General features: G+C 51.3%; 1 protein-coding gene across 1 annotated transcript in view; it reads left to right on the top strand.

The window, feature by feature from the left end:
• Positions 1-11,515, top strand: part of KCNA2 (potassium voltage-gated channel subfamily A member 2) — a 131,458-nt gene extending 119,943 nt beyond the window's left edge. The window contains exon 3 of the transcript XR_013776861.1: positions 11,504-11,515. The gene's annotated coding sequence lies outside the window, so the exon portion shown is untranslated. The remainder of the gene's footprint in view (positions 1-11,503) is intronic.
• The last annotated feature ends 2,548 nt before the right edge of the window (positions 11,516-14,063 follow it).

The raw sequence follows: 14,063 nt of genomic DNA, 5'->3' as shown, positions 1-14,063 counted from the left end.
TTCAGTGCTAAAAATCAGCGTTCCCTTGGTCAGCAGGGGTGGAGGAGGCAGCTCTGAGCCCAGAGCACCCCCAGGGCACGGTGAGAAAGTGAAGGATGATGGAGGCAAGGTATGATCAAGGGTTCAGCACTGCCTTTTCCTACCCAGGCATTACCCCAGCACGGCCTCCTGTGCCCACGGGCAGAGCCAGGCAGCCAGCCCTGCTGCTGGCAGGCATCACAGGATCCAGCACACCATCCACGGGCTGCCCCATCCCCACCTGCACCAGGAAAACAGCTCTGAGATGGGGGGAAACACCTCCAACAGCTGCGCCGACCCCCCTAATTTCCAGAACAAACACACCAGGCTCTTCTCTGTCAAGAGAGGTTGATTTTCCTCTAATTACCCACATAACAAATCCATCGTGGTTATGCAGAGCTTTCATAACAGGTTGCATGGCCGTAGGTGATTGCTTTAAAAAGCTCCCCACCCATGGAGCTGCGCTGCCGAGCCTGTTCCCTCCGCAGTAATAAATGCTAATAATAAGGCTCAGCACCACGCAGCATTTTATGGCCTGTCTAATGCAGGAAGTCAAAGTTACCCAAGACAATGGGCTCTTCCAGCCGCAAAAATGAGCAGAATCCAGGGGAAAAGCCAAAGCGGAGCGGCAGAGCCGCCTTGATTCGGGCTATCAGAGCGGAATCTGGGAGTTCAATGATGCGCCCGGGGCTGAAAGTTCATCGCTGGCAGGAGCGGGGCTGGCGATCTGCCCCTCGGGCACACGGTGGGTGGATGGTTCGCATCCCCTCGCAGCGATTTTCTCCCCCTAATTATTGGAATAATTATCCCTCCCAGCCCAGCAGATCTCGCTGGTCCCAGCCCCGTGTGCCCGCCGGGGCTCGGCAGCTCCGGGTGCGGAATTTCAATCAGGTCAGGCAAAAACCCATCCAGCTGCATCCCCCACGGGGGAAACGTGGAGGGAGAAACCCGAGAAATGTTTCTTGGGATCTGTCTGGTCCCGTGGGGATGCAGGGTGGCAGCTCCGGAGATGATTTTGTCCTGCAGGCTGAAAACGTGGAGGGGAAAAGCAGCAGTGAAATGTGGGGAGAGGAGCTAGAAGTAAAGATTGGAGCTCACAAAGGAGAGGACTTATTAAGAAAATTCACTTTTTTTCTCCCTGCTGGTGAGGTTTTGAGGACGGGCACAAACCATGACCACCAGAGACACGCAGCAATTTTCTCCCCCGTTAGAACAATTATCCCTCCCAGCCCCGCAGATCTGGCTGGTCCCAGCCCAGTGTGCCCGCCGGCAGCCGGGGTGTGCCGAGCCGAATTTCAATCAGGCCAGGCAAAAAAACCCATCCACCTGCATCCTCCATGGGGGAAATGTGGAGGGAGAAACACGGGAAATGTTTCTTCCCGTGTCTTGGGATCTGTCTGGTCCCGTGGGGATGCAGGGTGGCAGCTCCGGAGATGATTTTGTCCTGCAGGCTGAAAATGTGGAGGGGAAAAGCAGCAGTGAAATGTGGGGAGGGGAGCCATAAGTAAAGGTTGGAGCTTACAAAGAAAAGCTCATTCATTAAGAAAATTCACTTTTTTTCTCCCTGTCGGCGATGTTTTGAGGACGGACACAAACCATGACCGCCAGAGACAGGAGCCCTTCCCTCTGCAGCAGCTCCCTGCGCACTGTGGAAGTTGGGGATCCCTTGTTGCGCCTCCTTTAGGCTCAGCTGGACTCGGAGCCATCCCGCTCTGCCCCTCGCTGGGGGCGGTTCCGGCTCTGCAGCACAGACAACGGGATTAGCATCGATCTGCCGGCAGCAGCATCCTGGGCACGGGCTGCTCCCTGCGCCCCTCCCTGCCCGCATCTCCCCCGGACTGAAAGCAGCCGAGCCTTCCGCAGAGTGTCCGGCCCGTGCTGCCCCCAGAACTGTCCATCGGAGGGGACAACAGCGGCTCCTGACACACAAAAAAACATGACCCAAACAGGCGGTGCAGATTGAGAGCTGCAGCCCACCGTGCATCACCTCCCTCCCTCCCTCCCGCTCGGCGCTTTGGTTACAGCTGCTTTAGGATACGGCCATACCCACCAGCAGCTGCTGAGAGAGAGGAAAACATCCCAAATTTATCCCAAATTTATCCCCATTTCATCCCCATTTCATCCCCATTTTATCCCCAAATGCCTCTCTGACTCCACTAACATCTGTGCCGTTTTGGAGAGAAATGGGGAGAGGGGCTGAACATGAAAATAAGACAATTCCTACTGCATGCTGCATTTTGGGGTGGGGAGATCCCAGCAGCCCAAGAAGCTCCTGTATTTAAATTGTTTTTCCTGGGAGCTGGGTGCTCACTGTGCTGCCCGGGGCTGATGAGGGGAAGGAGCAGCACGGCCAAGGCTGTGTTTGGAATCCTGAAATGGGTTTGGAGGGAAAGGAACCAAAGCCCATCTTGTTCCAACCCCCTGCCATGGGCAGGGCCACTTTCCACTCGACCAGGTTGCTCCAAGCCTGGTCGTTGCCAGCGATTTCAAAGAGGTGCTGAGGAACAAAAGCCCTTGAACATTTTTAATGATGGATGTTCCCTGTCTGCTCTGCGGTGAACAAGGAGCCTTTAAAGTCGGGCTCCCTTTGATGAGACAATAGACTCAGGGAGAAAGAAGTGCTTCTCCTCCTCCTTATCTATCATCTACCCTCCTCCATACCCATCCTGCCCCAAAAGAGCCAAATTTAGAAGCAAAAGCCCAAGAATTCCGAGCAAGGGGCAGTAGGGGAGAGTGGAGCAGCAGCCCCACAAACAGGAACTTTTAATCCATGGTGTCTCCTGTTTTAGCAGAAATGGGGGACATCAAGGGGGTTCCTCACCATCCATTCCCAATTTATCATTTTCTGGGTTACAGGAGCTCATTCTGCTGCACAGAGCCAATACAACCCCACCATCACAGCCAAGACCAGAGAGGAGAACTTGCTCCTTCCTTTCTCCTCTTTAATCTCTTCCAAAGCTCTCTCCAGATGAGTTAAAAGTCCCAAGCTCTTAAAAGGCCATTTCCCCCCACAAATCCCAGCCCTGCCAAGCTCCTGAGCTCATGCTGGCTTTGCACATACCCGGCTGGCTCCAAGGACACTCAAAGCAGTGACAAGAATGTGACATCCTTCTCTGAAAGGGACAACGCTCTGGAAGCACCAAGAGCCCCCAGCTGCAGCTGACTCCCGATTATTCTGCTCCCAAACTGCTCTGAGGTATTTTTTTTGAGCTGTTAACATCCAATTAAAAGTGCCCCGTGCTGGCTGGCAGGGAGCAGGGAGGGTGCAAGGCTGGAGGGAACCACAGCTCTCCTATTATGGTAAGTTTTCCAAAACCTACTGCTTGTGTCCCTAAATAGTTTCCTTCCATTAACAGTGAGATGGTGTCAGCTGTCTTTTTTAAATGAACAGTACAAAACAACAAAAGAGTTGCAAGTGGCAGCTGTAAATGCAAAGCAGGGGCTGGAGGGGGGTTGAAGGGAAAGGGGAAACACATTCAAAGGGGACAGTGCTGGGCTGACCCTGAGACGAGCTGCTGCAGCCTGGCAGAGCTGCTTGGACACCACTGACCTTCCCTTTGCTGCCAGTTTGGGAGTTTGTGTCTCATCCAAGGGATGAGACATCCAGGGCTGGGAGCAGCCTGGGACAGTGGAAGGTGTCCCTGCCCAGGGCAGGGGGTGCAATGGGATGAGCTTTAATGTCCTTTCCAACCCAAACCATTCCATGATCCATAGTAAAGCTGCTCCTTGGGCTTGGCCATGTCTCCATGCTCAAGGGGGGACTCTGCTCTACTGCAAAATTCTTCCCACCTGGGCTTAAATACAGCAGGTTTATAATTTGTGTCTGCCCAGCCCTGCATGGTCATCCCTGCTTCCCACCAGTCCTGAGAATCACAGAATAATTTAGGTTGGAAAAAACCTCTGAGAACGTTGAGTCCAGCCTTTGAATGAAGCTGCAGAAATATTCATTTCTCCAGGAAGAGCCACAGGCTCCTGTGGAGATTTCAAACAGGTTACTGAAATAAAGTCAGGGGATATCTGGAGTGCTACAGTTTGGTTTGTTTGGTTGGTTGGTTGTTTTCCTTGCAGACTGTTCCACAAATAACATTTTCTGGGAGCAGAAAGCAGAGCCAAACACTTGCTCACGCTGGGGAAAAAAACCAAAGGCTGATAATGGAGAAGCCTGGGCAGGGATGAGAGGGAATTCATTTGCATGTGTTCCATGCAGCCTCTGACACACACGAAATGAGCCCTTGGTTATCACAGAGCTTCTGGCAGCATCAAGAGAATGTCCTTGGCACGAGAAGGGGACTCCCTGGGACACTCCTGCTGTGTGACAGCATTCCCAGGGATCAGATCACACCCTGCATCCCTCAGGAATGTCAATCCCAGCAGCACAGGGAGGGCTGGGCCTTTCCTGACCTCTGCCAAACCTTGGCCAAACCCATGATCCAAGAGCTAAACCACAACCCCCAGCACCAAACTGCCCCTGTGTCCTGGATTGAAGAACAGGTGTCTACTAATAAAGGCAGAAACTACTTTTTGAAATGGAGAATGTAAACCACCTCCCTCCAAATTATTATCATTTTGAAATTAAGGGGCTCTCAGGCAAAGATATGGGAATTTGGAATAACAATTCTTTACTAGGAAAATTAAAATAGAAATGCAGTATTACAAAGAACAATCCCAAAACACTGCCAGAGTCAGAATCCAAGCTGACACCCGTCAGTCAGTCAGGGTGGTGGCAGCAGTCCCATTCAATGGTGGCTGCATCCTCCTGCAGTGGCAGATGTGGTTCAGCTGGAGCAGTGCTCCTGGAGAAGGTGCAGTTTCCTCTGAAGGTGCAGGGATGATGTGGAAAGGTCTGGCTTTCCTCTGGAATCCAGTGGGAAAGGTGCTCTGGTGTTCCAAATCTCAGTTTTTATCTGGGTTGGAAAGGCTTGGCTCCTGCCCTGGCTGGAGCATCTCCCAGTGGGATGATGGAATTTTATCAGTCATGCACTGGGACTCAGTGGCCATGAACAGGAGATATCTCCTGGAGGGAGGATGGGCTGTGGAAAGATAAAGATGATTGCCCCAGCTGGTTTAAAAATGGCTCATTAGCAGATAATATGTACCAGGAGATAAAGATCACTGCCACACCCAGTTTTAAACAATGGCCCATTAACAGGTGGTACCTCCTGGATGAAGGGTGGGTCATGGAAAAGATAAAGATGATTGCCCAGCTGGTTTAAAGGTGGCCCATTAGCAGATAATATGTGCCAGGAGATCAGGGTCACCTGGCTGCAGCAGATGGGGACAGAATTCACATTGCTGACCACATCAACCCAACACTCTGGCAGCACTTCTTAACTCCATGGGGGAACAACACAGCTTCCAAGACTACAAGAAACCAAGGAGTTGGGCAGAAAAATGACTTTTTTCCTCTTTTATTAGCGAGAACAAGGAAAACAACCCATTTTCTGAGCACGGCCTGAATAGGAACAAGTCTGCCTAAATTCTCTGTGAATGGAGATGAAATGCCATCGTGTCAGCTGTTTCCAATCCTGGAAAATCATCCGTTGGAACGGAACAGTTTCAGGCGTGCTGAGCGCAGGGCAGGGCTGGGGGAACAGCTATTAGTGCCAGTGGTTCTCAATTAAAAAAAGCCAATGACAACAGTTTTGAGATCAAAAGGAGCCTTTTCACAGGATGTTTTCTTTGCTTGGGCTGAAATTTTAATCAATCAGTCTGAGAGGAGCTGGAGCAGAAATCGTTTGGTTTGGTAGAGGTTGGTGAGTTGGATTTGGCTCAGAGAACAGGGGATGTTAAACACCCATCACTCTAATGAAAACACCTCACAGAGAGCGAGGCAGCTTCTCTGCAGATGGGATTTCAGGATTTTTCCTCAGGTAACGGATGGCAGAGCACAAACTCAGCTTTGGAAATGGAGCAATTTGTTCAACCGCGGCTGCTCGCGACTGGTTTGAAAAATCGAGATAATGAACTGTGCTGTGAACAGCGTGGCCTTGACGTGCCTGGTTGCTCCAGAGGTTTGGTGGCTCGTGTCTGTCTGCACCTTGCAGCTCTCAGTGGATCCCTCACACCCAGCTAGCACAGAAATCACACCAGCTCTGGGTCATCAGGAGCAGCTCATCCCCTGGATGGTCCATCCCTGCCTGGCTGTTGCATCATTTCCATGTCACCCCTGGTCCCTGGATGCAGAATTCCTCTGCAGCGAGGCAGTGCTGGGGTCTTTGCTTTGTCCTTGATCTCATTGTGCTTTTCAGCCTCTCTTGGGGCACCTAAAAGTGGCTCCAGGTCAAGTTTTCAATGTTTCCCCATGTTGGATCACCACCAAAAATTCCACCATAGCAGGGGGAAAACAAGCAGCTGGAAATGCTGTGGCTCCAGCCTGGATTTCAGCAGCTCACAGGTGTGGCTAATTTGGGAAAATCATTCCTAGGCAAGACCCCAGAGTAGAGATCAGCTCCTGTGCTCAGCATCTCACCCATGTCCACATCCCCACCAAGGAGAACCTGCACGGGTGCCACTGGTCAATCATGGTGTGGTTATTGGAAAAACCAAACAATCATCTCATTGTTGCCAAATCTTCCCCAGTGCCCCACTGGGAGCACTGGTTTTTGTTCCTCTGACCAGCTGTACTACCCAATACTCCCTGCAGCAGCCTGGCTGAGTCCTGACCACAGGCAGAAATTAGAGAAAAGTCCTGGAAAAATGAAGAGTTTTCTCTTTTTTTCCCTCCAAATTCCCAAGGAAGATGCAGCAGGAGGCGGGTGGGAAGGGGGGGGGGGAAAGAGCCAAGCTAGAAAATAACAGAGAACCCAACATTCCAGTCCCTTCTCCATGGGAGAGTCTCGTGGTTGGTGTCTCTGTGTTGGCCAACAAGCAAAGCAGGACAGGACAGTCCTGTGCTGTGACCCTGGGCCAGCACCTTCATCCTCCTCGTGTCCTCTGAGGCCATTTCTGCTCCTGCACACCCTCCTGAAGACAAACCTGCCCCTGGAAAAGCCCTGTCAGAGATGCCTCCAGGCAGAAAATGACACACATCCAACATGGGTCAGACAATCTTCTGATTTAACCCATTCACTCCCTGGACATGGGGTGACAATCCCTGTTTCCACCCATCCAAACCCAACCTTGGCATCACACTGCCCCTTTTCTCTGCAGCAAAACACCAAAACCCCCAAAGGGGCCTGGGGTGGCTGGAACAGCACAACCCACACCCAACCACCTTTCCCAGCCCTCCACACCCACACCACACCTCTGCTTCTGCCCCAACACCCCAGCAGCAAGAAATTGGAATTTCCAGCCACCCCACCACCCTATGCCCGCTCTCTACCTGCTGCCTTTTTTTTTTTTTTTTTTTTTTTTTTTTTTTTTTTTTTTTTTGCAAGGAAAACGGGTTGCCCTGGAGCTGGGTCTCCATGGAAACTCGGGTTTTTCAGACACTCAATGGAAAACGCTGGCACGGAGACGCTTGTGCAGGAATACTGATTCAGCCCCAGCGTCTGTAACACTGACTGCATTTTAATCCCGCTCCGCTGCCCGGAGAGCTAAAAATACCCTGGGAGCTGTCGCCTCCTGAACTCGAGTAAACAGCTTAAAGCAACACGGCGCTGCCGGAGCAGAAATTCCATGAATCAGCTGAAAAAAATAAAATAATTATAATAAAAAAGGGGTGGGGGAGGTAAGAGCGGGGTCGCAGCTCTCGAGGAGCTCGGGGGAATCTGCGGGATGGGGAAGGAGCAGCTGGAGGCAGCGGGTCCGTGGGGTTTGTTGCACTTCTCCAAAATGCCCTTTTTTCAGGGTAAAACAGGAAAAATAAGGTTTTTTGGGAGGAGCCCTGTGCTGTCTGCCATGCCAGGCTCAGTGCATGGCGCTGCTGTGGGTTGGGAGTTGTCCCCACCAAGGGATGGGGACAGCTGAGGGAGGGCTAAGCTTGTTTTTCTGTGTTTTTTCTTCTTTCTTCTATCATCTCTCTGAAAAAAAGACATTGATGGGCCCTGGGGCTGTGGGAACTGCCAGCGCCTGTGCCAGCCCAGCCTTCCTGGGGCCCTAAATGGGAATAAAATAAAATATAAAATAAAAATAAAATAAAATAAAACATAAAATTAAATAAAATTAAAATAGAATAAAATAAAATATAAAATAAAATAAACATAAAATAAAATATAAAATAAAATAGAATAAAATATAAAATATAAAATAAAATAGAATAAAACAAATTATATAAAATAAAATATAAAAAAAAAATAAAATAAAATATGAAATAAAATAAAATGTAAAATAAAATAAACCCCAGCTCTCCCCTCCCAATTAGCTGGGACTGTCCTCAGCTGACTCCCAGAGCTGCTTTTTGCAGAATACACAAACACCTCCTTAATTTATTTTTTTTTTTTAAAGGACATTCTCCAGTCAGCTCAGCATTCCAGGAGAGAACACCCAAATGGGGAAACTGAGGCACGAGCTGCAGGCTGGGAGTGAATCCAGGTCTCCCCAGCTGTGCCAGGAGCTGGGATCAGGCATTGCCCTGCAACACCCCCCAAGGAAACTCTCCTGATTAGCACCCTGATTAGTGCTGCCCCCTAATTAAAAGACTCCAAAAAACCCACCTCCAAGTGGATTTGTGGGGGCTCCAGCAGCTGGATGCAGAGTTGGGATTGATTTTTCTAGGGAAACTCTGCATTTATACATTTCTTTTTCTTCCAGCTGTGGGGAAAACAGGCAGCACTGCCAGGATGCTGCTTTAAACCTTCATTTCTAGCAGGATCTAGAGAAGCAGGGAAATGCCATCCCCAGCTCCTAGTCAGATGATTTAGGGTGGGTGATAAATGGGGTTTTGCAGTGGAAAATTCCCCCCTGCCCTTCTCAGTGTGGGAAAAGCCTTTTTCCCAGTAGGAACCATTCCTGGTTCAGCCACCCCCAGCACCCCAGGCACCCCTGCTAAGCCTCTCCCCAGCTTATCTGGCTTTTCAACACATCTTACAATCCTGCAAAGCAGGATGAGGGGAAAAAAGAACATCTTAGGTCAGTTTTTGTGGGCTCTAAGATCATCCCAGCAGGGATGGGATTAAGGCCATTGGCTCTGAGTAGCCAGATCAGTGAAATAAATCTGTGCATTGGCCAAACCAGGCTGCAAGGCCTGTTCATTGCTTGGTGATAAAGAAACTCTGTTTGGGGCTGGAGTTATTTGTTAGGAGAGTGGGAACTGGGCACGTTGAGCACCCCCAGCCCCTCCCCTCCACACCAAAATCCTCTGTCCCAGCACTAAAACTGGGGGCTGGAGCATCCCTGGGGAGGGGATGTGCAGGGATGCTGCAGCTGTGCATCCCAGTGGGAGCAGGGTGGGATCAGGGGTTCATCCCCCAGCCCCACAGCTGGCTCAGCACACAAATGGAGCAGCATTTGCCAGGCAGAGCTGGGACAGAGCCCAGGAACTCACATGGGAACAGCAGCTGGGAGAAACCCTGAACCAAACTGGTTCCAGTGGGTTAAAGTTGGTGATGCCCTGGTGGAAACAGGGATGGTGGGAATTGTGTGGGATGAGATCTGGAGCTGCTGGAGCTGGTCCAGAGGAGGCCACAGGGATGTTCTGAGCCAGGCTGGGAGAGCTGGGAATGCTCAGCCTGGAAAGAGCTCAGAGCCCCTTCCAGGAACTCCAGGAGAGGGACTGGGGACAAGGGATGGGGACAGGACACAGGGAATGGCTCCCAATGCCAGAAGGAAGGGATGGATGGGATTTTGGAATTGTTCCCTGTGAGGGTGGGGAGGCCCTGGCACATCCCAGAGCAGCTGTGGCTGCCCCTGGATCCCTGAAGTGCCCAAGGGCAGGGCTTGGAGCAGCTGGGACAGTGGGAGGTGTCCCTGCCATGGCAGGGGTGGCACTGGATGGGCTTTATGGTCTTTTCCAACCCAAACAATTTCCCTATAGTTAATTATTTTTAAAAAAAACCTAGTTTTTAAGTCTGTGTAATGCTGTCATTGTGAATTAATTTTAAATTTCATTAAAAAAGAAGCTTGCAAATTTATGCCTCACCTATTTATTATCAATAATCCCTTCAAATATTATCAATATTATCCCTTCAAACCAGATTGGGTGGGCTCAGGAGCTGCTCTGGGTGGGGTCAGAGCTCACCCAGTGCTCCAGTTCCCCCTGCAGCCCCCAGGCTGTGGCCAGCACAGGTATTCCACCCAGTGGTGGGTCCTGGCTCTGTCTCTGGTGATGGTTGTGAGGCAGATCAAACTTCAGACCAACCCTTTCACCTTCTCCCAGGCTTTGCCCCTTGGTTCTCCCTGGCAGCTCCTTCCCAGCCACATCCATGGCTGTTCCCTCCCAGCAGGTACTTTCCTAGATTAAAAACTCTGCTCTCATCCCCTGGCATGCTGCCCCAGAGCCTCACACTTGTTTTTATTGACAGCTCCATCTTTTGTTGATTAAAATTCCCTTAAGTGCCCCTGATGGTTGATCCCATTCCCGAGCCAGGGATGCTGTCACTGTCCCTGTCCTCCCCCATCAGGCATTTCTGCCTCTCAGCCATGTGTCCCCAGGTGCTCCATGTGTCTCCTTGGCTTCAAAAATAAAGGAAAGGAAACCAAAATGCTCTGGCATGATGGGGAAAAGTGAGATTTTTATTTGGGAAGAGAAAAGGTCTGGTGTCAGGGCATGCCAGGCTCTGTGCTCATCCCTTGTCTCCCTTCTCCCACTTGGCTGGATTTACCCCTAGAGGGATGGAGAGCCAAGGAACACGGGCCAGCAGCAGCTGCTGCCAAAAGCACTGGAATCCAAGTCTTGCAGCTCCAAACAAGTGGTGGCACTGACAGAATCCCTGCCAGCCCCGGGCTGGGCTGGGCTGGCATCACCCACCAGGGAGGAGCATCTGCTCCCTGGGGATGTGGGAATGCCAGGAGCACCCCACTGCCCAGTGAGGGGCAGTGCCTGTGTCCAGAAAGGGTTTGGAATCCTCCTGGGGGCTGGAAGATGTGGGTGGACCATCATTTCTGCTCCCCTTTGGGATTTCTGCACTCTCCAGGAGCTGTGGCTCTTCCACACCCCATCCTGGTGCTCCCCCAGGAGGGTTTGGCTCCATCCCCCAGTCCCACAGCATCCCCGTGTCTGTTGGTAGCCCACAGCCTTGCCCAGTAGCCCAGTGCACAGCCCCAGCCCAGCCCACAGAGCCCAGGCTGGAGGGTGGGATGGGCTCCACCCCCTCCTGCATCCCCACGGGGTCCTGGGCTCGTGGATCACCTTTGTGCACCTCCAGAAACCTTTGGCCATTCATCATCCCATCCCCAAATTTAGGCTGGGGCCACGATTCCCACCCTGCAGCCCCAGGGGAAGGTGAGGAGGGATTTTGCTGTCTCCCAAAGCAGGAGGAAGGATCCCATGGGGATCACACACACTTTCATCCCTGGGTTACAGTTTGCTCCTCCTGCCTGAGTTTTGCCCAGGGATCAGAGAGGAACAGGCTGCATTGGAATGGTGGTGGGAAGAGGCTTTGTCCAGGCTGGAGCAGGGGCCTCACCTGCTGCTGGGATCATCTCCAGCCAGTTCTGTCCCAAAGGCTGGGCTGCTGCTGTCCCCTCGAGGTCACCTGGGGGCACCCGGGCAGGTCCTGAACTCTGCTGAGTTTTCCAGGTGCTGAGGTGTTCCAGGTGCTGTTCCAGGTGTTGAAGTGTTCCAGCTGCTGAGGTTTTCCAGCTGCTGAGGTGTTCCAGGTGCTGAGGTGTTCCAGGTGCTGTTCCAGGTGTTGAAGTGTTCCAGGTGCTGAGGTGTTCCAGGTGCTGAGGTGTCCCAGTGCTGAGGTGTCCCAGATGGTGAGATGTTCAAGGTGCTGAGTTTTCCAGGTGTTGAGATGTCCCAGGTGCTGAGGTGTTCCAGCAGCTGAGGTGTTCCAGCTGCTGTTCCAGATGCTGAGTTTTCCAGGTGCTGGTGGTCCCTGACAGGACCCTGGGGGATGCAGGGCTCAGCTTCCCCTGTCTGACCCTCCCTGATCAGCCAACCCCAGCAACCAGCATTGATTCTGTTATAAATAAGAAATAAAGTCTCGATATTCAGCAAAATTTAGATTTTGATTTAGATTGTTTTATTTTTATGTAGACACAGCAATGCAGCTCTGGGGAAATGTGTGGGGTCACCACCCACTCCACACTCAGTCAAACTTTGGTTTGCAGCTTCTCTTTATAGTCTGGTCTCTCGTTGTAATTAATAATTTTTGGGTTTTTGCTGTCATAATTTTGCCAGGCAAGCAGTGTTGGCCGAAATAAACACCTGTGTAAAGTCTCTGGGAGTCAGTCTCATAGACAACCATCTGGTCTTGGTAGATAAAACCAGCAGAAATTGGGAAGTTCTGGTCTTTGTAGACAGGCAGCATTGATTGAACAAAGGCAGGAAGTCTGAGCTTGCAAAATCTATCCTGCTATCAGAAAGCCTTGTTCAACTTATTTAGAAACACAATATTCATAACAGGGGGATTTAAAACATAATTATTTAATCATATATTTTCCTTTATCTAGGTCCATACCTCACCTTAGTATTCTGGTTTTTACAAACTCCAAATCTTTTATGATCAGCACGAATTTTGCATCAATTATCACAATCCCATGATCAATCCATGCCCATGGCCATGGCAGAGCAGGGCCTGGCACAGCTGGCAGCACCATGGGGCTCTCCTGAGGACTCTGCAGCTGCAGAGTTCCTCTTGGAGGAACAGGCTCTCCTCTCTCCTCTCTTCTCTCTGTAATTGCTCTTTGGCCTCCAGCCACCAATTGCTCACATTTAGGAATGTTTTCTTTCCAGTCTCATGCTGCTTTTCAGTTCCCTCACTGGTTTTACCAATACCAGCCTCTTCCCACACCACCAGTCCCAAATAAAAGAGCCCCAGGATCTCCAGAGGTTTCAGCTGCAGCTGATGGCAGTGGGGATTTGGAGCACCCACACTTGTGCCAGGTCTCTGTGGTTCTCTGGGGGCTCTTGCTGGTTCTGGGAGGGTGCAGCCCCAAAAGGATGGGAAATGTTAACTGTGGAGTCAGGAGTGAGGTCAGGGTGGCCCACACAGCCCAGCAGGACTGGCCTGCTCACCCCAGATGGCCCTGGTGATTCAGCAGTGCTGGTGGGTTCTGTCTGACCCCTCTGTCCCTTCTGACCCCTCTGTCCCTTTGACCCCAGGGTGGGCAGAGCCAGTCTCAGCTCTGGGGAGCTTTTGCCAACCCCAGGGATGTCACAGGAATGTCACAGGGATGTCACAGGGATCATTCTGCCCTGGGATTTCCAGTGTGGGCTCCACTCCAAGCTGTGTGAGAAAGCAAAGAGCTCAGCCCCAACATGGAATCACAGAATCCCAGAAGGGTTTGGGTGAGAAGGGACCTTAAAGTCCATCCAGTCCCAGCCCTGCCACAGGCAGGGACACCTCCCACTGTCCCAGGCTGCTCCAACCCTGTCCAGCCTGGCCTTGGACACTGCCAGGGCTGGGGCAGCCACCCCTACTCTAGGCACCTGTGCCAAGGCTCCCCACCCTCACAGGGAACAATTCCTTCCCAATATCAAACTTAAATTTCCTATTTTTGGCTTGAAGCCATTCCCCCTTGTCCTCTCACTCATTTCTGAAGAACTGTTCTCCTCTATCTTCCCTGTAGACCCTCCAGACTCTGTAAGGGGCTCTGAGGTCTCCACACAACCTTCACTTCTCCAGGCTGAGCAGCCCCAACAGTCCTATCCTGCACTTCCTTTTAATGCTGAGGGCACCAGAGCTGAATGCAGCATTGCAGATGGGTGAGTTGGGTTGATGTGGCCAGAAATGTGGATTCTGTCCCCATCTCTTGCAGCCAGGTGGGGCAGTGACCCTGATCTCCTGGCACATATTATCTGCTAATGGGCCATCTTTAAACCAGCTGGGCAATCATCTCTATCTTTCCCATGACCCACCCTTCATCCAGGAGGTATCACCTGTTAATGGGCCATTGTTAAAAACTGGGTGTGGCAGCGATTCTTATCCCTGTGTGAGATATCTCCTGTTAATGGGACATTGCTTAAAACTGGGTGTGGCAGTGATCTTTATCTCCTGGCA

Source organism: Erithacus rubecula, assembly GCF_903797595.1.
Source record: "Erithacus rubecula genome assembly, chromosome: 26".
NCBI classification, from domain to species: Eukaryota; Metazoa; Chordata; class Aves; order Passeriformes; family Muscicapidae; genus Erithacus; species Erithacus rubecula.
Note: the sequence above shows the minus strand (reverse complement) of the source record. Positions and strands in the feature narration are given on the sequence as shown.